This window comes from Mixophyes fleayi, chromosome 6 (assembly GCF_038048845.1).
Source record: "Mixophyes fleayi isolate aMixFle1 chromosome 6, aMixFle1.hap1, whole genome shotgun sequence".
NCBI classification, from domain to species: Eukaryota; Metazoa; Chordata; class Amphibia; order Anura; family Limnodynastidae; genus Mixophyes; species Mixophyes fleayi.
The window spans coordinates 164,340,021-164,360,827 of record NC_134407.1 but is presented as its reverse complement, the minus strand read 5'-3'; the positions used below and the strand labels follow the sequence as shown (position 1 = coordinate 164,360,827).

Here is a 20,807-nt window from a genome sequence, read left to right as displayed (position 1 = left end):
TCAGAGCTATTTTGGGAAAATGGCAAAATCTAACTTCAAATGCCTAGCTTGACTGAAATAGCTAAAAAATCCAGGAAAAAAATGACTAAAATTCATGGGCTCGTCCGGGATTTGAACCCGGGACCTCTCGCACCCAAAGCGAGAATCATACCCCTAGACCAACGAGCCACACGAAAGAAGCGGATTTGTTGTTTTTCGGATTTTTTAAAGCAATAATAAGTAAAAATTTAAAAACTTTAATTTTGACAAAAAGGAACTTGTAGAGTAGAGATTTTTTTTCCTCAAAGTAGACATTTTACAAAGCAAACTCATTTCAATAATGAAATTTTAATATTTATGATGCCTACAGTGTTTCTTTTTTTCTGGGAATTAAAGAGATAATCTATCACACTCTATGTGAGAAATATTTTTTTTTTTTACAAATAAGCAACACAAAAGAGTAAGTTTTAGCAGTGTTTTTTGTGTCAAAATGAGACTGTTCTTTCAATCCATTCCAGTTCATTTAGGCTGGAGAAATGTATAGTTTATCTCATATGGCACCCAATGGTTGATATTTTGCGAAGTATGCACTTATGAAAGTATACGTTTTTTATTATGATTGCATAGAGTTGATATTGAGATTTTTCTAAGTATTCACATTTATAAATTTGGAAGCCAAGATTCAAAGTGCCTACAAAGTATGTATTTTTTAATAGAATCTTATCTGTAGATAATAAAGGCAGCCAAATGAATGACCTTATTTATTTATTTCTTAAGTCATAATAACAATTATTTAGGAACATTGTTTTCTTCTGCAGAACAGAAATGTACAAGTGATCTGAGATTTATGCATTGGAGTCACATTTTACTAAATTTGCTTATTTTAAAATTATAAAACCAAGATTCATAAGTACCTATAAAGAAACTGCCTACTCATTTTGGGCAAACAAGACTTTTTGAAACTTTAACTAAGAATCATCCCAATAATAGATAAGGAATTTATTTTGGACAATCTTATCAGAGCTATTTTGGGAAAATGGCAAAATCTAACTTCAAATGCCTAGCTTGATTGAAATAGCTAAAAATAACAGGATAAAAATGACTAAAAGCCATGGGCTCGTCCGGGAGTTGAACCCGGGACCTCTCGCACCCGAAGCGAGAATCATACCCCTAGACCAACGAGCCACACAAAAGAACCTGTTTTGTTGTTTTTCCGGATTTTTTAAAGCAATAGTATGTAAAAATGTAAAAACTTTAATTTTGACAAAAAGGAACTTGTAGAGTAGAGAATTTTTTCCCTCAAAGTAGACATTTTACAAAGCAAACTCATTTCAATAATGCAATTTTAATATTTATGATGCCTACAGTGTTTCTTTTTTTCTGGGAATTAAAGAGATAATCTATCACACTCTATGTGAGAAATATTTTTTTTTTAGAAATAAGCAACACAAAAGAGTAAGTTTTAGCAGTGTTTTTTGTGTCAAAGTGAGACTGTTCTTTCAATCCATTCCAGGTTATCTACGCTGGAGAAATGTATAGTTTATCTCATATGGCACCTAATGGTTGATATTTTGCGAAGTATGCACTTATGAAGGTATACGTTTTTTATTATGATTGCATAGTGTTGATATTGAGATTTTTCTAAGTATTCACATTTATAAATTTGGAAGCCAAGATTCAAAGTACCAAGAAAGTATCTACTTTTTAATAGAATCTCATCTGTAGATAATAAAGGCAGCCAAATGAATGACCTTATTTATTTATTTCTTAAGTCATAATAACATTTATTTAGGAACATTGTTTTCTTCTGCAGAAAAGAAATGTACAAGTGATCTGAGATTTATGCATTGGAGTCACATTTTACTAAATTTGCTTATTTTAAAATTATAAAACCAAGATTCATAAGTACCTATAAAGAAACTGCTTACTCATTTTGGGCAAACAAGACTTTTTGAAACTTTAACTAAGAATCATCCCACTAATAGATAAGGAATTTATTTTGGACAATCTTATCAGAGCTATTTTGGGAAAATGGCAAAATCTAACTTCAAATGCCTAGCATGACTGAAATAGCTAAAAAATCCAGGATAAAAATGACTAAAATTCATGGGCTCGTCCGGGATTTGAACCCGGGACCTCTCGCACCCAAAGCGAGAATCATATCCCTAGACCAACGAGCCACACGAAAGAAGCTGATTTGTTGTTTTTCGGATTTTTTAAAGCAATAGTATTTAAAAATGTAAAAACTTTAATTTTGACAAAAAGGAACTTGTAGAGTAGAGAATTTTTTTCCTCAAAGTAGACATTTTACAAAGCAAACTCATTTCAATAATGAAATTTTAATATTTATGATGCCTACAGTGTTTCTTTTTTTCTGGGAATTAAAGAGATAATCTATCACACTCTATGTGAGAAATATTTTTTTTTTTTACAAATAAGCAACACAAAAGAGTAAGTTTTAGCAGTGTTTTTTGTGTCAAAATGAGACTGTTCTTTCAATCCATTCCAGGTCATTTAGGCTGGAGAAATGTATAGTTTATCTCATATGGCACCCAATGGTTGATATTTTGCGAAGTATGCACTTATGAAAGTATATGTTTTTTATTATGATTGCATAGAGTTGATATTGAGATTTTTCTAAGTATTCACATTTATAAATTTGGAAGCCAAGATTCAAAGTACCAAGAAAGTATCTACTTTTTAATAGAATCTTATCTGTAGATAATAAAGGCAGCCAAATGAATGTCCTTATTTATTTATTTCTTAAGTTATAATAACATTTATTTAGGAACATTGTTTTCTTCTGCAGAACAGAAATGTACAAGTGATCTGAGATTTATGCATTGTAGTCACATTTTACTAAATTTGCTTATTTTAAAATTATAAAACCAAGATTCATAAGTACCTATAAAGAAACTGCTTACTCATTTTGGGCAAACAAGACTTTTTGAAACTTTAACTAAGAATCATCCCACTAATAGATAAGGAATTTATTTTGGACAATCTTATCAGAGCTATTTTTGGAAAAATGGCAAAATCTAACTTTAAATGCCTAGCTTGACTGAAATAGCTAAAAAATCCAGGATAAAAATGACTAAAATTCATGGGCTCGTCCGGGATTTGAACCCGGGACCTCTCGCACCCAAAGCGAGAATCATGCCCCTAGACCAACGAGCCACACGAAAGAAGCGGATTTGTTGTTTTTCAGATTTTTTAAAGCAATAATAAGTAAAAATTTAAAAACTTAAATTTTGACAAAAAGGAACTTGTAGAGTAGAGATTTTTTCCCCTCAAAGTAGACATTTTACAAAGCAAACTCATTTCAATAATGCAATTTTAATATTTATGATGCCTACAGTGTTTCTTTTTTTCTGGGAATTAAAGAGATAATCTATCACACGCTATGTGAGAAATATTTTTTTTTTAGAAATAAGCAACACAAAAGAGTAAGTTTTAGCAGTGTTTTTTGTGTCAAAGTGAGACTGTTCTTTCAATCCATTCCAGGTTATCTACGCTGGAGAAATGTATAGTTTATCTCATATGGCACCCAATGGTTGATATTTTGCGAAGTATGCACTTATGAAGGTATACGTTTTTTATTATGATTGCATAGTGTTGATATTGAGATTTTTCTAAGTATTCACATTTATAAATTTGGAAGCCAAGATTCAAAGTACCAAGAAAGTATCTACTTTTTAATAGAATCTCATCTGTAGATAATAAAGGCAGCCAAATGAATGACCTTATTTATTTATTTCTTAAGTCATAATAACATTTATTTAGGAACATTGTTTTCTTCTGCAGAAAAGAAATGTACAAGTGATCTGAGATTTATGCATTGGAGTCACATTTTACTAAATTTGCTTATTTTAAAATTATAAAACCAAGATTCATAAGTACCTATAAAGAAACTGCTTACTCATTTTGGGCAAACAAGACTTTTTGAAACTTTAACTAAGAATCATCCCACTAATAGATAAGGAATTTATTTTGGACAATCTTATCAGAGCTATTTTGGGAAAATGGCAAAATCTAACTTCAAATGCCTAGCTTGACTGAAATAGCTAAAAATAACAGGATAAAAATGACTAAAAGTCATGGGCTCGTCCGGGAGTTGAACCCGGGACCTCTCGCACCCGAAGCGAGAATCATACCCCTAGACCAACGAGCCACACAAAAGAACCTGTTTTGTTGTTTTTTCGGATTTTTTAAAGCAATAGTATGTAAAAATGTAAAAAGTTTAATTTTGACAAAAAGGAACTTGTAGAGTAGAGAATTTTTTCCCTCAAAGTAGACATTTTACAAAGCAAACTCATTTCAATAATGCAATTTTAATATTTATGATGCCTACAGTGTTTCTTTTTTTCTGGGAATTAAAGAGATAATCTATCACACTCTATGTGAGAAATATTTTTTTTTTTAGAAATAAGCAACACAAAAGAGTAAGTTTTAGCAGTGTTTTTTGTGTCAAAGTGAGACTGTTCTTTCAATCCATTCCAGGTTATCTACGCTGGAGAAATGTATAGTTTATCTCATATGGCACCCAATGGTTGATATTTTGCGAAGTATGCACTTATGAAGGTATACGTTTTTTATTATGATTGCATAGTGTTGATATTGAGATTTTTCTAAGTATTCACATTTATAAATTTGGAAGCCAAGATTCAAAGTACCAAGAAAGTATCTACTTTTTAATAGAATCTCATCTGTAGATAATAAAGGCAGCCAAATGAATGACCTTATTTATTTATTTCTTAAGTCATAATAACATTTATTTAGGAACATTGTTTTCTTCTGCAGAACAGAAATGTACAAGTGATCTGAGATTTATGCATTGGAGTCACATTTTACTAAATTTGCTTATTTTAAAATTATAAAACCAAGATTCATAAGTACCTATAAAGAAACTGCTTACTCATTTTAGGCAAACAAGACTTTTTGAAACTTTAACTAAGAATCATCCCACTAATAGATAAGGAATTTATTTTGGACAATCTTATCAGAGCAATTTTGGGAAAATGGGAAAATCTAACTTCAAATGCCTAGCTTGACTGAAATAGCTAAAAATAACAGGATAAAAATGACTAAAAGTCAGGGGCTCGTCCAGGATTTGAACCCGGGACCTCCCACACCCGAAGCGAGAATCATACCCCTAGACCAACAAGCCACACAAAAGAACCTGTTTTGTTGTTTTTTCGGATTTTTTAAAGCAATAGTATTTAAAAATGTAAAAACTTTAATTTTGACAAAAAGGAACTTGTAGAGTAGAGAATTTTTTTCCTCAAAGTAGACATTTTACAAAGCAAACTCATTTCAATAATGCAATTTTAATATTTATGATGCCTACAGTGTTTCTTTTTTTCTGGGAATTAAAGAGATAATCTATCACACGCTATGTGAGAAATATTTTTTTTTTAGAAATAAGCAACACAAAAGAGTAAGTTTTAGCTGTGTTTTTTGTGTCAAAATGAGACTGTTCTTTCAATCCATTCCAGGTTATCTACGCTGGAGAAATGTATAGTTTATCTCATATGGCACCCAATGGTTGATATTTTGCGAAGTATGCACTTATGAAGGTATACGTTTTTTATTATGATTGCATAGTGTTGATATTGAGATTTTTCTAAGTATTCACATTTATAAATTTGGAAGCCAAGATTCAAAGTACCAAAAAAATATCTACTTTTTAATAGAATCTTATCTGTAGATAATAAAGGCAGCCAAATGAATGACCTTATTTATTTATTTCTTAAGTCATAATAACATTTATTTAGGAACATTGTTTTCTTCTGCAGAAAAGAAATGTACAAGTGATCTGAGATTTATGCATTGGAGTCACATTTTACTAAATTTGCTTATTTTCAAATTATAAAACCAAGATTCATAAGTACCTATAAAGAAACTGCTTACTCATTTTGGGCAAACAAGACTTTTTGAAACTTTAACTAAGAGTCATCCCACTAATAGATAAGGAATTTATTTTGGACAATCTTATCAGAGCTATTTTGGGAAAATGGCAAAATCTAACTTCAAATGCCTAGCATGACTGAAATAGCTAAAAAATCCAGGATAAAAATGACTAAGAGTCATGGGCTCGTCCGGGATTTGAACCCGGGACCTCTCGCACCCAAAGCGAGAATCATACCCCTAGACCAACGAGCCACAGAAAAGAACTTGTTTGGTTGTTTTTTCGGATTTTTTAAAGCAATAGTATGTAAAAATGTAAAAACTTTAATTTTGACAAAAAGGAACTTGTAGAGTAGAGAATTTTTTCCCTCAAAGTAGACATTTTGCAAAGGAAACTCATTTCAATAATGCAATTTTAATATTTATGATGCCTACAGTGTTTCTTTTTTCTGGGAATTAAAGAGATAATCTATCACACTCTTTGTGAGAAATATTTTTTTTTTAAAAATAAGCAACACAAAAGAGTAAGTTTTAGCAGTGTTTTTTGTGTCAAAATGAGACTGTTCTTTCAATCCATTCCAGGTCATCTACGCTGGAGAAATGTATAGTTTATCTCATAACACACCCAATGGTTGATATTTTGCGAAGTATGCACTTATGAAGGTATACGTTTTTTATTATGATTGCATAGTGTTGATATTGAGATTTTTCAAAGTATTCACATTTATAAATTTGGAAGCCAAGATTCAAAGTACCTACAAAGTATCTACTTTTTAATAGAATCTTATCTGTAGATAATAAAGGCAGCCAAATGAATGACCTTATTTATTTATTTCTTAAGTCATAATAACAATTATTTAGGAACATTGTTTTCTTCTGCAGAACAGAAATGTACAAGTGATCTGAGATTTATGCATTGGAGTCACATTTTACTAAATTTGCTTATTTTAAAATTATAAAACCAAGATTCATAAGTACCTATAAAGAAACTGCTTACTCATTTTGGGCAAACTAGACTTTTTGAAACTTTAACTAAGAGTCATCCCACTAATAGATAAGGAATTTATTTTGGATAATCTTATCAGAGCTATTTTGGGAAAATGGCAAAATCTAACTTCAAATGCCTAGCTTGACTGAAATAGCTAAAAAATCCAGGATAAAAATGACTAAATTTCACGGGCTCGTCCGGGATTTGAACCCGGGACCTCTCGCACCCAAAGCGAGAATCATATCCCTAGACCAACGAGCCACACAAAAGAAGCTGATTTGTTGTTTTTCGGATTTTTTAAAGCAATAATAAGTAAAAATTTAAAAACTTTAATTTTGAGAAAAAGGAACTTGTAGAGTAGAGATTTTTTTCCTCAAAGTAGACATTTTACAAAGCAAACTCATTTCAATAATGAAATTTTAATATTTATGATGCCTACAGTGTTTCTTTTTTTCCTGGAATTAAAGAGATAATCTATCACACTCTATGTGAGAATTTTTTTTTTTTTTTTAGAAATAAGCAACACAAAAGAGTAAGTTTTAGCAGTGTTTTTTGTGTCAAAATGAGACTGTTCTTTCAATCCATTCCAGGTCATCTACGCTGGAGAAATATATAGTTTATCTCATATGGCACCCAATGGTTGATATTTTGCAAAGTATGCACTTATGAAGGTATACGTTTTTTATTATGATTGCATAGTGTTGATATTGAGATTTTTCTAAGTATTCACATTTATAAATTTGGAAGCCAAGATTCAAAGTACCTACAAAGTATCTACTTTTTAATAGAATGTTATCTGTAGATAATAAAGGCAGCCAAATGAATGACCTTATTTATTTATTTCTTAAGTCATAATAACATTTATTTAGGAACATTGTTTTCTTCTGCAGAAAAGAAATGTACAAGTGATCTGAGATTTATGCATTGGAGTCACATTTTACTAAATTTGCTCATTTTAAAATCATAAAACCAAGATTCATAAGTACCTATAAAGAAACTGCTTACTCATTTTGGGCAAACAAGACTTTTTGAAACTTTAACTAAGAATCATCCCACTAATAGATAAGGAATTTATTTTGGACAATCTTATCAGAGCTATTTTGGGAAAATGGCAAAATCTAACTTCAAATGCCTAGCTTGACTGAAATAGCTAAAAAATCCAGGATAAAAAGGACTAAAATTCATGGGCTCGTCCGGGATTTGAACCCGGGACCTCTCGCACCCAAAGCGAGAATCATACCCCTAGACCAACGAGCCACATGAAAGAAGCTCATTTGTTGTTTTTCGGATTTTTTAAAGCAATAATAAGTAAAAATTTAAAAACTTTAATTTTGACAAAAAGGAACTTGTAGAGTAGAGATTTTTTTTCCTCAAAGTAGACATTTTACAAAGCAAACTCATTTCAATAATGAAATTTTAATATTTATGATGCCTACAGTGTTTCTTTTTTTCTGGGAATTAAAGAGATAATCTATCACACGCTATGTGAGAAATATTTTTTTTTTAGAAATAAGCAACACAAAAGAGTAAGTTTTAGCAGTGTTTTTTGTGTCAAAATGAAACTGTTCTTTCAATCCATTCCAGGTCATCTACGTTGGAGAAATGTATAGTTTATCTCATATGGCACTCAATGGTTGATATTTTGCGAAGTATGCACTTTTGAAGGTATACGTTTTTTATTATGATTGCATAGTGTTGATATTGAGATTTTTCTAAGTATTCACATTTATAAATTTGGAAGCCAAGATTCAAAGTACCAAGAAAGTATCTACTTTTTAATAGAATCTCATCTGTAGATAATAAAGGCAGCCAAATGAATGACCTTATTTATTTATTTCTTAAGTCATAATAACATTTATTTAGGAACATTGTTTTCTTCTGCAGAACAGAAATGTACAAGTGATCTGAGATTTATGCATTGGAGTCACATTTTACTAAATTTGCTTATTTTAAAATTATAAAACCAAGATTCATAAGTACCTATAAAGAAACTGCTTACTCATTTTAGGCAAACAAGACTTTTTGAAACTTTAACTAAGAATCATCCCACTAATAGATAAGGAATTTATTTTGGACAATCTTATCAGAGCAATTTTGGGAAAATGGGAAAATCTAACTTCAAATGCCTAGCTTGACTGAAATAGCTAAAAATAACAGGATAAAAATGACTAAAAGTCAGGGGCTCGTCCAGGATTTGAACCCGGGACCTCCCACACCCGAAGCGAGAATCATACCCCTAGACCAACAAGCCACACAAAAGAACCTGTTTTGTTGTTTTTTCGGATTTTTTAAAGCAATAGTATTTAAAAATGTAAAAACTTTAATTTTGACAAAAAGGAACTTGTAGAGTAGAGAATTTTTTTCCTCAAAGTAGACATTTTACAAAGCAAACTCATTTCAATAATGCAATTTTAATATTTATGATGCCTACAGTGTTTCTTTTTTTCTGGGAATTAAAGAGATAATCTATCACACGCTATGTGAGAAATATTTTTTTTTTAGAAATAAGCAACACAAAAGAGTAAGTTTTAGCTGTGTTTTTTGTGTCAAAATGAGACTGTTCTTTCAATCCATTCCAGGTTATCTACGCTGGAGAAATGTATAGTTTATCTCATATGGCACCCAATGGTTGATATTTTGCGAAGTATGCACTTATGAAGGTATACGTTTTTTATTATGATTGCATAGTGTTGATATTGAGATTTTTCTAAGTATTCACATTTATAAATTTGGAAGCCAAGATTCAAAGTACCAAAAAAATATCTACTTTTTAATAGAATCTTATCTGTAGATAATAAAGGCAGCCAAATGAATGACCTTATTTATTTATTTCTTAAGTCATAATAACATTTATTTAGGAACATTGTTTTCTTCTGCAGAAAAGAAATGTACAAGTGATCTGAGATTTATGCATTGGAGTCACATTTTACTAAATTTGCTTATTTTCAAATTATAAAACCAAGATTCATAAGTACCTATAAAGAAACTGCTTACTCATTTTGGGCAAACAAGACTTTTTGAAACTTTAACTAAGAGTCATCCCACTAATAGATAAGGAATTTATTTTGGACAATCTTATCAGAGCTATTTTGGGAAAATGGCAAAATCTAACTTCAAATGCCTAGCATGACTGAAATAGCTAAAAAATCCAGGATAAAAATGACTAAGAGTCATGGGCTCGTCCGGGATTTGAACCCGGGACCTCTCGCACCCAAAGCGAGAATCATACCCCTAGACCAACGAGCCACAGAAAAGAACTTGTTTGGTTGTTTTTTCGGATTTTTTAAAGCAATAGTATGTAAAAATGTAAAAACTTTAATTTTGACAAAAAGGAACTTGTAGAGTAGAGAATTTTTTCCCTCAAAGTAGACATTTTGCAAAGGAAACTCATTTCAATAATGCAATTTTAATATTTATGATGCCTACAGTGTTTCTTTTTTCTGGGAATTAAAGAGATAATCTATCACACTCTTTGTGAGAAATATTTTTTTTTTAAAAATAAGCAACACAAAAGAGTAAGTTTTAGCAGTGTTTTTTGTGTCAAAATGAGACTGTTCTTTCAATCCATTCCAGGTCATCTACGCTGGAGAAATGTATAGTTTATCTCATAACACACCCAATGGTTGATATTTTGCGAAGTATGCACTTATGAAGGTATACGTTTTTTATTATGATTGCATAGTGTTGATATTGAGATTTTTCAAAGTATTCACATTTATAAATTTGGAAGCCAAGATTCAAAGTACCTACAAAGTATCTACTTTTTAATAGAATCTTATCTGTAGATAATAAAGGCAGCCAAATGAATGACCTTATTTATTTATTTCTTAAGTCATAATAACAATTATTTAGGAACATTGTTTTCTTCTGCAGAACAGAAATGTACAAGTGATCTGAGATTTATGCATTGGAGTCACATTTTACTAAATTTGCTTATTTTAAAATTATAAAACCAAGATTCATAAATACCTATAAAGAAACTGCTTACTCATTTTGGGCAAACTAGACTTTTTGAAACTTTAACTAAGAGTCATCCCACTAATAGATAAGGAATTTATTTTGGATAATCTTATCAGAGCTATTTTGGGAAAATGGCAAAATCTAACTTCAAATGCCTAGCTTGACTGAAATAGCTAAAAAATCCAGGATAAAAATGACTAAATTTCACGGGCTCGTCCGGGATTTGAACCCGGGACCTCTCGCACCCAAAGCGAGAATCATATCCCTAGACCAACGAGCCACACAAAAGAAGCTGATTTGTTGTTTTTCGGATTTTTTAAAGCAATAATAAGTAAAAATTTAAAAACTTTAATTTTGAGAAAAAGGAACTTGTAGAGTAGAGATTTTTTTCCTCAAAGTAGACATTTTACAAAGCAAACTCATTTCAATAATGAAATTTTAATATTTATGATGCCTACAGTGTTTCTTTTTTTCCTGGAATTAAAGAGATAATCTATCACACTCTATGTGAGAATTTTTTTTTTTTTTTTAGAAATAAGCAACACAAAAGAGTAAGTTTTAGCAGTGTTTTTTGTGTCAAAATGAGACTGTTCTTTCAATCCATTCCAGGTCATCTACGCTGGAGAAATATATAGTTTATCTCATATGGCACCCAATGGTTGATATTTTGCAAAGTATGCACTTATGAAGGTATACGTTTTTTATTATGATTGCATAGTGTTGATATTGAGATTTTTCTAAGTATTCACATTTATAAATTTGGAAGCCAAGATTCAAAGTACCTACAAAGTATCTACTTTTTAATAGAATGTTATCTGTAGATAATAAAGGCAGCCAAATGAATGACCTTATTTATTTATTTCTTAAGTCATAATAACATTTATTTAGGAACATTGTTTTCTTCTGCAGAAAAGAAATGTACAAGTGATCTGAGATTTATGCATTGGAGTCACATTTTACTAAATTTGCTCATTTTAAAATCATAAAACCAAGATTCATAAGTACCTATAAAGAAACTGCTTACTCATTTTGGGCAAACAAGACTTTTTGAAACTTTAACTAAGAATCATCCCACTAATAGATAAGGAATTTATTTTGGACAATCTTATCAGAGCTATTTTGGGAAAATGGCAAAATCTAACTTCAAATGCCTAGCTTGACTGAAATAGCTAAAAAATCCAGGATAAAAAGGACTAAAATTCATGGGCTCGTCCGGGATTTGAACCCGGGACCTCTCGCACCCAAAGCGAGAATCATACCCCTAGACCAACGAGCCACATGAAAGAAGCTCATTTGTTGTTTTTCGGATTTTTTAAAGCAATAATAAGTAAAAATTTAAAAACTTTAATTTTGACAAAAAGGAACTTGTAGAGTAGAGATTTTTTTTCCTCAAAGTAGACATTTTACAAAGCAAACTCATTTCAATAATGAAATTTTAATATTTATGATGCCTACAGTGTTTCTTTTTTTCTGGGAATTAAAGAGATAATCTATCACACGCTATGTGAGAAATATTTTTTTTTTAGAAATAAGCAACACAAAAGAGTAAGTTTTAGCAGTGTTTTTTGTGTCAAAATGAAACTGTTCTTTCAATCCATTCCAGGTCATCTACGTTGGAGAAATGTATAGTTTATCTCATATGGCACTCAATGGTTGATATTTTGCGAAGTATGCACTTTTGAAGGTATACGTTTTTTATTATGATTGCATAGTGTTGATATTGAGATTTTTCTAAGTATTCACATTTATAAATTTAGAAGCCAAGATTCAAAGTACCTACAAAGTATCTACTTTTTAATAGAATCTTATCTGTAGATAATAAAGGCAGCCAAATGAATGACCTTATTTATTTATTTATTTCTTAAGTCATAATAACATTTATTTAGGAATATTGTTTTCTTCTGCAGAAAAGAAATGTACAAGTGATCTGAGATTTATGCATTGGAGTCACATTTTACTAAATTTGCTCATTTTAAAATTATAAAACCAAGATTCATAAGTACCTATAAAGAAACTGCTTACTCATTTTGGGCAAACTTGACTTTTTGAAACATTAACTAAGAATCATCCCAGTAAAAAGATAGGGAATTTATTTTTGACAATCATATCAGAGCTATTTTGGGAAAATGGCAAAATCTAACTTCAAAAGCCTAGCTTGACTAAAATAGCTAAAAATAATAGGATAAAAATGACTAAAAGTCATGGGCTCTTCCAGGATTTGAACCCGGGACCTCTCGCATCCAAAGCGAGAATCATACCCCTAGACAAACGAGCCACACAAAAGAAGCAGTTTTGTTGTTTTTTCGGATTTTTTAAAGCAATAATAAGTAAAAATTAAAAAACTTTAATTTTGACAAAAAGAAACTTGTAGAGTAGAGATTTTTTTTCCTCAAAGTAGACATTTTGCAAAGCAAACTCATTCCAATAATGAAATTTTAATATTTATGATGCCTACAGTGTTTTTTTTTTTCTGGGTATTAAAGAGATAATCTATCACACTCTATGTGAGAAATATTGTTTTTTTTAGAAATAAGCAACACAAAAGAGTAAGTTTTAGCAGTGTTTTTTGTGTCAAAATGAGACTGTTCTTTCAATCTATTCTAGGTCATTTACGCTGGAGAAATGTATAGTTTATCTCATATGGCACCCAATGGTTGATATTTTGCGAAGTATGCACTTATGAAAGTATACATTTTTTATTATGATTGCATAGTGTTGATATTGAGATTTTTCTAAGTATTCACATTTATAAATTTAGAAGCCAAGATTCAAAGTACCTACAAAGTATCTACTTTTTAATAGAATCTTATCTGTAGATAATAAAGGCAGCCAAATGAATGACCTTATTTATTTATTTCTTAAGTCATAATAACATTTATTTAGGAACATTGTTTTCTTCTACAGAAAAGAAATGTACAAGTGATCTGAGATTTATGCATTGGAGTCACATTTTACTAAATTTGCTCATTTTAAAATTATAAAACCAAGATTCATAAGTACCTATAAATAAACTGCTTACTCATTTTGGGCAAACAAGACTTTTTGAAACATTAACTAAGAATAATCCCAGTAATAGATAGGGAATTTATTTTTGACAATCATATCAGAGCTATTTTGGGAAAATGGCAAAATCTAACTTCAAATGCCTAGCTTGACTAAAATAGCTAAAAATAATAGGATAAAAATGACTAAAAGTCATTTGCTCATCCGGGATTTGAACCCGGGACCTCTCGCACCTGAAGCGAGAATCATACCCCTAGACCAACGAGCCACACAAAAGAACCTGTTTTGTTGTTTTTTCGGATTTTTTAAAGCAATAGTATGTAAAAATGTAAAAACTTTAATTTTGACAAAAAGGAACTTGCAAAGTAGAGAATTTTTTTCCTCAAAGTAGACATTTTACAAAGCAAACTCATTTCAATAATGAAATTTTAATATTTATGATGCCTACAGTGTTTCTTTTTTTCTGGGAATTAAAGAGATAATCTATCACACTCTATGTGAGAAATATTTTTTTTTTAGAAATAAGCAACACAAAAGAGTAAGTTTTAGCAGTGTTTTTTGTGTCAAAATGAGACTGTTCTTTCAATCCATTCTAGGTCATTTACGCTGGAGAAATGTATAGTTTATCTCATATGGCACCCAATGGTTGATATTTTGCGAAGTATGCACTTATGAAAGTATACGTTTTTTATTATGATTGCATAGAGTTGATATTGAGATTTTTTTTAATTATTCACATTTATAAATTTGGAAGCCAAGATTCAAAGTACCTACAAAGTATCTACTTTTTATTAGAATCTAATCTGTAGATAATAAAGGCAGCCAAATGAATGACCTTATTTATTTATTTCTTAAGTCATAATAACATTTATTTAGGAACATTGTTTTCTTCTGCAGAAAAGAAATGTACAAGTGATCTGAGATTTATGCATTGGAGTCTTATTTTACTAAATTTGCTCATTTTAAAATGATAAAACCAAGATTCATAAGTACCTATAAAGAAACTGCTTACTCATTTTGGGCAAACAAGACTTTTTGAAACATTAACTAAGAATAATCCCAGTAATAGATAGGAAATTTATTTTGGATAATCATATCAGAGCTATTTTGGGAAAATGGCAAAATATAACTTCAAATGCCTAGCTTGACTAAAATAGCTAAAAATAATAGGATAAAAATGACTAAAAGTCATGGGCTCATCCGGGATTTGAACCCGGGACCTCTCGCACCCGAAGCGAGAATCATACCCCTAGACCAACAAGCCACACAAAAGAACCTGTTTTGTTGTTTTTTCGGATTTTTTAAAGCAATAGTATGTAAAAATGTAAAAACTTTAATTTTCACAAAAATGACCTAGCAGAGTAGAGAATTTTTTTCCTCAAAGTAGACATTTTACAAAGCAAACTCATTTCAATAATGAAATTTTAATATTTATGATGCCTACAGTGTTTCTTTTTTTCTGGGAATTAAAGAGATAATCTATCACACTCTATGTGAGAAATATTTTTTTTTTACAAATAAGCAACACAAAAGAGTAAGTTTTAGCAGTGTTTTTTGTGTCAAAATGAGACTGTTCTTTCAATCCATTCTAGGTCATTTACGCTGGAGAAATGTATAGTTTATCTCATATGGCACCCAATGGTTGATATTTTGTGAAGTATGCACTTATGAAGGTATACGTTTTTTATTATGATTGCATAGTGTTGATATTGAGATTTTTCTAAGTATTCACATTTATAAATTTGGAAGCCAAGATTCAAAGTACCTACAAAGTATCTACTTTTTAATAGAATCTTATCTGTAGATAATAAAGGCAGCCAAATGAATGACCTTATTTATTTATTTCTTAAGTCATAATAACATTTATTTAGGAACATTGTTTTCTTCTGCAGAAAAGAAATGTACAAGTGATCTGAGATTTATGCATTGGAGTCACATTTTACTAAATTTGCTCATTTTAAAATTATAAAACCAAGATTCATAAGTACCTATAAAAAACTGCTTACTCATTTTGGGCAAACAAGACTTTTTGAAACTTTAACTAAGAATCATCCCAGTAATAGATAGGGAATTTATTTTGGACAATCATATCAGAGCTATTTTGGGAAAATGGCAAAATCTAGCTTTAAATGCCTAGCTTGACTAAAATAGCTAAAAATAATAGGATGAAAATGACTAAAAGTCATGGGCTCATCTGGGATTTGAACCCAGGACTTCTCGCACCCAAAGCGAGAATCATACCCCTAGACCAACGAGCCACACGAAAGAAACAGTTTTGTCATTTTTTCGGATTTTTTATAGCAATAATAAGTAAAAATGTAAAAACTTTAATTTTGAGAAAAAGGAACTTGTAGAGTAGAGAATTTTTTTCCTCAAAGTAGACATTTTACAAAGGAAACTCATTTCAATAATGCAATTTTAATATTTATGATGCCTACAGTGTTTATTTTTTTCTGGGAATTAAAGAGATAATCTATCACACTCTATGTGAGAAATATTTTTTTTTTTTTACAAATAAGCAACAGAAAAGAGTAAGTTTTAGCAGTGTTTTTTGTGTCAAAATGAGACTGTTCTTTCAATCCATTCCAGGTCATCTACGCTGGAGAAATGTATAGTTTATCTCATATGGCACCCAATGGTTGATATTTTGCGAAGTATGCACTTATGAAAGTATACGTTTTTTATTATGATTGCATAGTGTTGATATTGAGATTTTTTTAAGTATTCACATTTATAAATTGTGAAGCCAAGATTCAAAGTACCTACAAAGTATCTACTTTTTATTAGAATTATATCTGTAGATAATAAAGGCAGCCAAATGAATGACCTTATTTATTTTTTTCTTAAGTCATAATAACATTTATTTAGGAACATTGTTTTCTTCTGCAGAACAGAAATGTACAAGTGATCTGAGATTTATGCATTGGAGTCACATTTTACTAAATTGGCTCATTTTAAAATTATAAAACCAAGATTCATAAGTACCTATAAAGAAACTGCTTACTCATTTTGGGCAAACAAGACTTTTTGAAACTTTAACTAAGAATCATCCCACTAATAAATAGGGAATTTATTTTGAACAATCTTATCAGAGCTATTTTGGGAAAATGGCAAAATCTAACATCAAATGCCTAGCTTGACTGAAATAGCTAAAAATAACAGGATAAAAAGTCATGGGCTTGTCTGGGATTTAAACCCGGGACCTTTCGCACCTGAAGCGAGAACCATACTCCTAGACCAACAAGCCACACAAAATAAGCTGTTTTGTTGTTTTTTCGGATTTTTGAAAGCAATAATAAGTAAAAATGTAAAAACTTTTGTGAAGATACCGGGTTTATCTGGCCCAGTGCTACCCAGTACCTTCTAGGATTCGTATGGTCACTCAGGCAAAATGCAGTTATAAAAATACAACAGTATATTTATTGTCATACAAACAACACTAGAATATTATGTACACACAGTAAATAAATGCCAGGCAGATTTACCACATCATCTGTCCCTTACCCCAATAACTTAAGGAGATATTGTCACCTGCTGTCCAGACTTCATGACCCATGGATCCCTCTCAGCTGCATATATATACTCGAGTTAGAAAACGACAATTCAAAACTCCATTTTGCACCTTCCTGAATGAAATCCAAGCATGAACACCCCTCCCCCCTAGAGTTGTTCCTTATATATCACAGGTCTAATTTCCACAGTCTTTCCCCTCCCTGGGCAAACCCCTGCGTCTATTCTACTTCCCCATTGGCCAGTGCAGGACTAGGGGGTTTGGACAGGGCAGTGGAGATGAGATGTCCTTTCACAGAAGCCCCCTGCTGGGATGCAGACAGAACGTCTGGACTAGTCCTAAGGAGAACAATTGATGCTTAATTGGCTTCCCCTACTTCCAAGGATAAGGTAGCAGTGAGCCCCTCCTAAAATTAACCCTTTACACTACTTTGTGATGTCACAGGGTCCCCAGCTGTTCCATGCTTCCTGTAGAGGAAGGAGGGGGGAGAATGAATGCAGCTCAAGCCCTCTCACCTGTATCCTAGACACCACCTGATCTTAACCCATAACCCTCCTGGCTTCAGTTTAAGGACAATGAATAACATTACTTCAAGTCATCAATATATAATACACAATATACATATTTAAATTGAATTACAATGTCCCCTTAACCACATGTAATTGGACAATGCAGTTGTAGTCTGATGAGCTGGGGAAACAAAAGAAGGGCTATACAAAGTATTTGCTATAATTCACATATCACGCTCGTTTTGTCACATTCCTCCCCTACTTTTTTAGCCCTTGTTTCCCAGTGGCTCCCTAGCCCCAAGTAATCATTTCTTCCAAGTCCAAAGTCTCTGGCCTGCTGTGGTTTCTCCTGGGTCTGATGGCAAGGTAGACAGCAGTACACAGTTCCTCAATCTCCCACCAGGGTCCCATGGCTGCAGGCATATCTTCCCACCCAGCTGGAGTGGGGGTTTATGCTGCCCTGTGTCATAAGATGAAACAACAATAAAACTGGGCCACTCCTGTGCACACATCCATGGTAGGAGAGTTGTAGTCCAACATCCCTTGTGTGCCTTATCCACCCTTAATTGCCCAACTGCAAATAGTCCCTTGGCCTGTCCTCTGTTTCTGGAGACCATGCTCCCCTCCCCCACATATTCAAGTGAAAACTGCCAAGTGGCAGGCAAACTTTCTGGCTCCTTGTCTGTTTGTTTCTGGCAAAGATCCAATCCCCCCTCCCCCAAACACTCAAGGGACAACTGCCCAGTGGCAGGCAAGCGTGGGGGCTCCATTAATTCTTTGCTTATGGGGAATCCTCTGTCCCCCTCCCAAACCACATGTGGGTGCCCCTGTAAGTATGTTGGTGTGCATCTCCCCTCCCCTGCTACCACATCCAACTGTTGCACTACTTCCCTCGCCTCTGGCGCATCGGGGTAGTGTGAATCCTCATTGGACACAGACTTGTCCTCCTGGCAGCAAAACAAAGTGGATGGTCCAGTGCAGGCCTCTGGTATTGGGTCCTGGATTCCCAGATTTGGAGCTGGAGTGCGATGCATCAAAGCTGGTGGGGCTGGTGAATCTTGCTGTACTGGTGCCCTCTCAGACACCCACTCAGTCAACATCTCCTCATCTGCCAGTTCTGCATAGGGGAAGGCATAAGTGTAATTTTCCCAGGGCCCCATGGTAGTGGCCTCTGACATGACAATTCCTTTATCCTCTCCCCTTAATTCTGTCCTACAGTCTGTAAACATGATTTCTGCTGAGATCATATGTTGTGCAAGTTTATGATTCTCTTCTGTCACAATTGGGTACAGCTGTACATCACTTGCCCCGGAGAGCACACATGCGGTATCCTGCGTTACTTCATTAAACAAATTCTTTTCAGGCACAACAGGGATGGATAACTGATCTTTTCTGTAATTCTGTTCTAACTCAGACACAGTCTCAGGTTCCAATAACACTGGCAAATTATCAGAAGATGCTGCTACATGGTACTTACTTGGTAGCTCTTTTCGATCCAAGTCACCAAATGGGAGAATTTCTCCTAATCCTTGCTGAGTAGTCGGAGGTACAACATCCTCACCAAGCAGTTCTTCTCCAGTCTCCCCCAAGATAGTAGCTTGGGCAACTGTATTTAATCCACTGGGATGGACCTCCCCCTGATTAACAGACTGAGCAGCCATCTTTTTAGAGTGTGACAAAAGATATTCCAATTGGCATTTTTCAGTATTCACTCGATAACACTGATCCTGCCACATTTCAGTGTCTGTAAATCCTTGCCGCCATACCTCATCCTCTGCTTCTTCAAAACTCTGTTGCAGACATTGCATTTGTTCCCAGAGAGGTATGTGGGGACCTAAAGTGAGCATCCATTTTCTATAAACACTAAAGGCATTGATGGGATTCTCCTGATCTTTTAACAAACATTTCAGGATATCCATGTGCGTGCAGTACAGGTAAGGTACACCCCGGATCTGGCATTCCACTATCAGCTCCTCCATACTCATTGTCTCTAGTGGATCTGTAGAATCTGCTAATGGGACAGATTCTATTAATACATTTGCAGGGGATTCATCAGGCATGTCCCTGTGCTGTAATAGTCCCTTTACGTCTTGTTTGTATTGCTGATTATTGTTGTATCTGGATTCTCCCTTGGCCAGATTCTGCATAATACAAATAACTTCATGTGTAAAATCATCCCATGCTGGTTCATCCCGAAAATTACAGGCACTTGCCTCCTCTTTCAACATTAGGAACACATCCAACAGGTTCTCCAATTTCTCCTGTAGACTGGCTCCTTCCCACATAATAATCTTTGGGCACTCCTCATCCCAATAATCCAAAATGTGCTGCATTGTGGTGGGGTGGTGCAACACATCCATATCCCCATCCTGCAGACACTGCCACAGTCCTTCATCCCAGTACGCCTTTCTCCTGGGTGTACTGGACTGCTTCATCCCTTCCTTTGTGAACTTTTGCAACACTGGGCTGTGACCTGCTCTCTTGTTCCTAGAGCTCACACCCATTTTACTTCCAGGGATCACCTCACTGTGATTTCCTCTCTTTGAGACACGGTTCCATCTTCCGCTCTCCTCTGGCGGGGTGCGCTTCCCCTTATCAAATCGGCACTTAGACGGCATCTTCCCTCGCCTAAAGCCCACAACGCTTTTCGTGACACTTTCTACCTTAAAGCCTTTAGGAGTAAGTTCAGGATAATGTGGTAACTGGTTTCTAGTGCTAACTGCTTTGCAGAGCCCTGGAATGTATCACGATACAGTTCCCCTGCAGCTCTACCCAGATAGGACCTGGGACTGAGTGACCCCACTGCTTGCCACCAAAAATGTGAAGATACCGGGTTTATCTGGCCCAGTGCTACCCAGTACCTTCTAGGATTCGTATGGTCACTCAGGCAAAATGCAGTTATAAAAATACAACAGTATATTTATTGTCATACAAACAACACTAGAATATT

General features: G+C 33.2%; 13 non-coding genes across 13 annotated transcripts; all 13 read right to left on the bottom strand.

The window, feature by feature from the left end:
* Positions 1 to 96: 96 nt before the first annotated feature.
* Positions 97 to 168, bottom strand: TRNAP-UGG (transfer RNA proline (anticodon UGG)). The gene has a single exon. It is a non-coding gene; the product is annotated as a tRNA-Pro (tRNA).
* A 924-nt stretch (positions 169 to 1,092) lies between these two features.
* Positions 1,093 to 1,164, bottom strand: TRNAP-CGG (transfer RNA proline (anticodon CGG)). Its single transcript has one exon. It is a non-coding gene; the product is annotated as a tRNA-Pro (tRNA).
* A 923-nt stretch (positions 1,165 to 2,087) lies between these two features.
* TRNAP-UGG (transfer RNA proline (anticodon UGG)) lies at positions 2,088 to 2,159 on the bottom strand. The gene has a single exon. It is a non-coding gene; the product is annotated as a tRNA-Pro (tRNA).
* A 925-nt stretch (positions 2,160 to 3,084) lies between these two features.
* TRNAP-UGG (transfer RNA proline (anticodon UGG)) lies at positions 3,085 to 3,156 on the bottom strand. The gene has a single exon. It is a non-coding gene; the product is annotated as a tRNA-Pro (tRNA).
* A 922-nt stretch (positions 3,157 to 4,078) lies between these two features.
* On the bottom strand, positions 4,079 to 4,150 carry TRNAP-CGG (transfer RNA proline (anticodon CGG)). The gene has a single exon. It is a non-coding gene; the product is annotated as a tRNA-Pro (tRNA).
* Positions 4,151 to 6,069: 1,919 nt separating this feature from the next.
* Positions 6,070 to 6,141, bottom strand: TRNAP-UGG (transfer RNA proline (anticodon UGG)). Its single transcript has one exon. It is a non-coding gene; the product is annotated as a tRNA-Pro (tRNA).
* A 922-nt stretch (positions 6,142 to 7,063) lies between these two features.
* Positions 7,064 to 7,135, bottom strand: TRNAP-UGG (transfer RNA proline (anticodon UGG)). The gene has a single exon. It is a non-coding gene; the product is annotated as a tRNA-Pro (tRNA).
* A 924-nt stretch (positions 7,136 to 8,059) lies between these two features.
* On the bottom strand, positions 8,060 to 8,131 carry TRNAP-UGG (transfer RNA proline (anticodon UGG)). Its single transcript has one exon. It is a non-coding gene; the product is annotated as a tRNA-Pro (tRNA).
* Positions 8,132 to 10,048: 1,917 nt separating this feature from the next.
* TRNAP-UGG (transfer RNA proline (anticodon UGG)) lies at positions 10,049 to 10,120 on the bottom strand. Its single transcript has one exon. It is a non-coding gene; the product is annotated as a tRNA-Pro (tRNA).
* Positions 10,121 to 11,042: 922 nt separating this feature from the next.
* Positions 11,043 to 11,114, bottom strand: TRNAP-UGG (transfer RNA proline (anticodon UGG)). The gene has a single exon. It is a non-coding gene; the product is annotated as a tRNA-Pro (tRNA).
* A 924-nt stretch (positions 11,115 to 12,038) lies between these two features.
* TRNAP-UGG (transfer RNA proline (anticodon UGG)) lies at positions 12,039 to 12,110 on the bottom strand. The gene has a single exon. It is a non-coding gene; the product is annotated as a tRNA-Pro (tRNA).
* A 2,919-nt stretch (positions 12,111 to 15,029) lies between these two features.
* TRNAP-CGG (transfer RNA proline (anticodon CGG)) lies at positions 15,030 to 15,101 on the bottom strand. Its single transcript has one exon. It is a non-coding gene; the product is annotated as a tRNA-Pro (tRNA).
* Positions 15,102 to 16,023: 922 nt separating this feature from the next.
* On the bottom strand, positions 16,024 to 16,095 carry TRNAP-UGG (transfer RNA proline (anticodon UGG)). The gene has a single exon. It is a non-coding gene; the product is annotated as a tRNA-Pro (tRNA).
* Between the last annotated feature and the right edge of the window lie 4,712 nt (positions 16,096 to 20,807).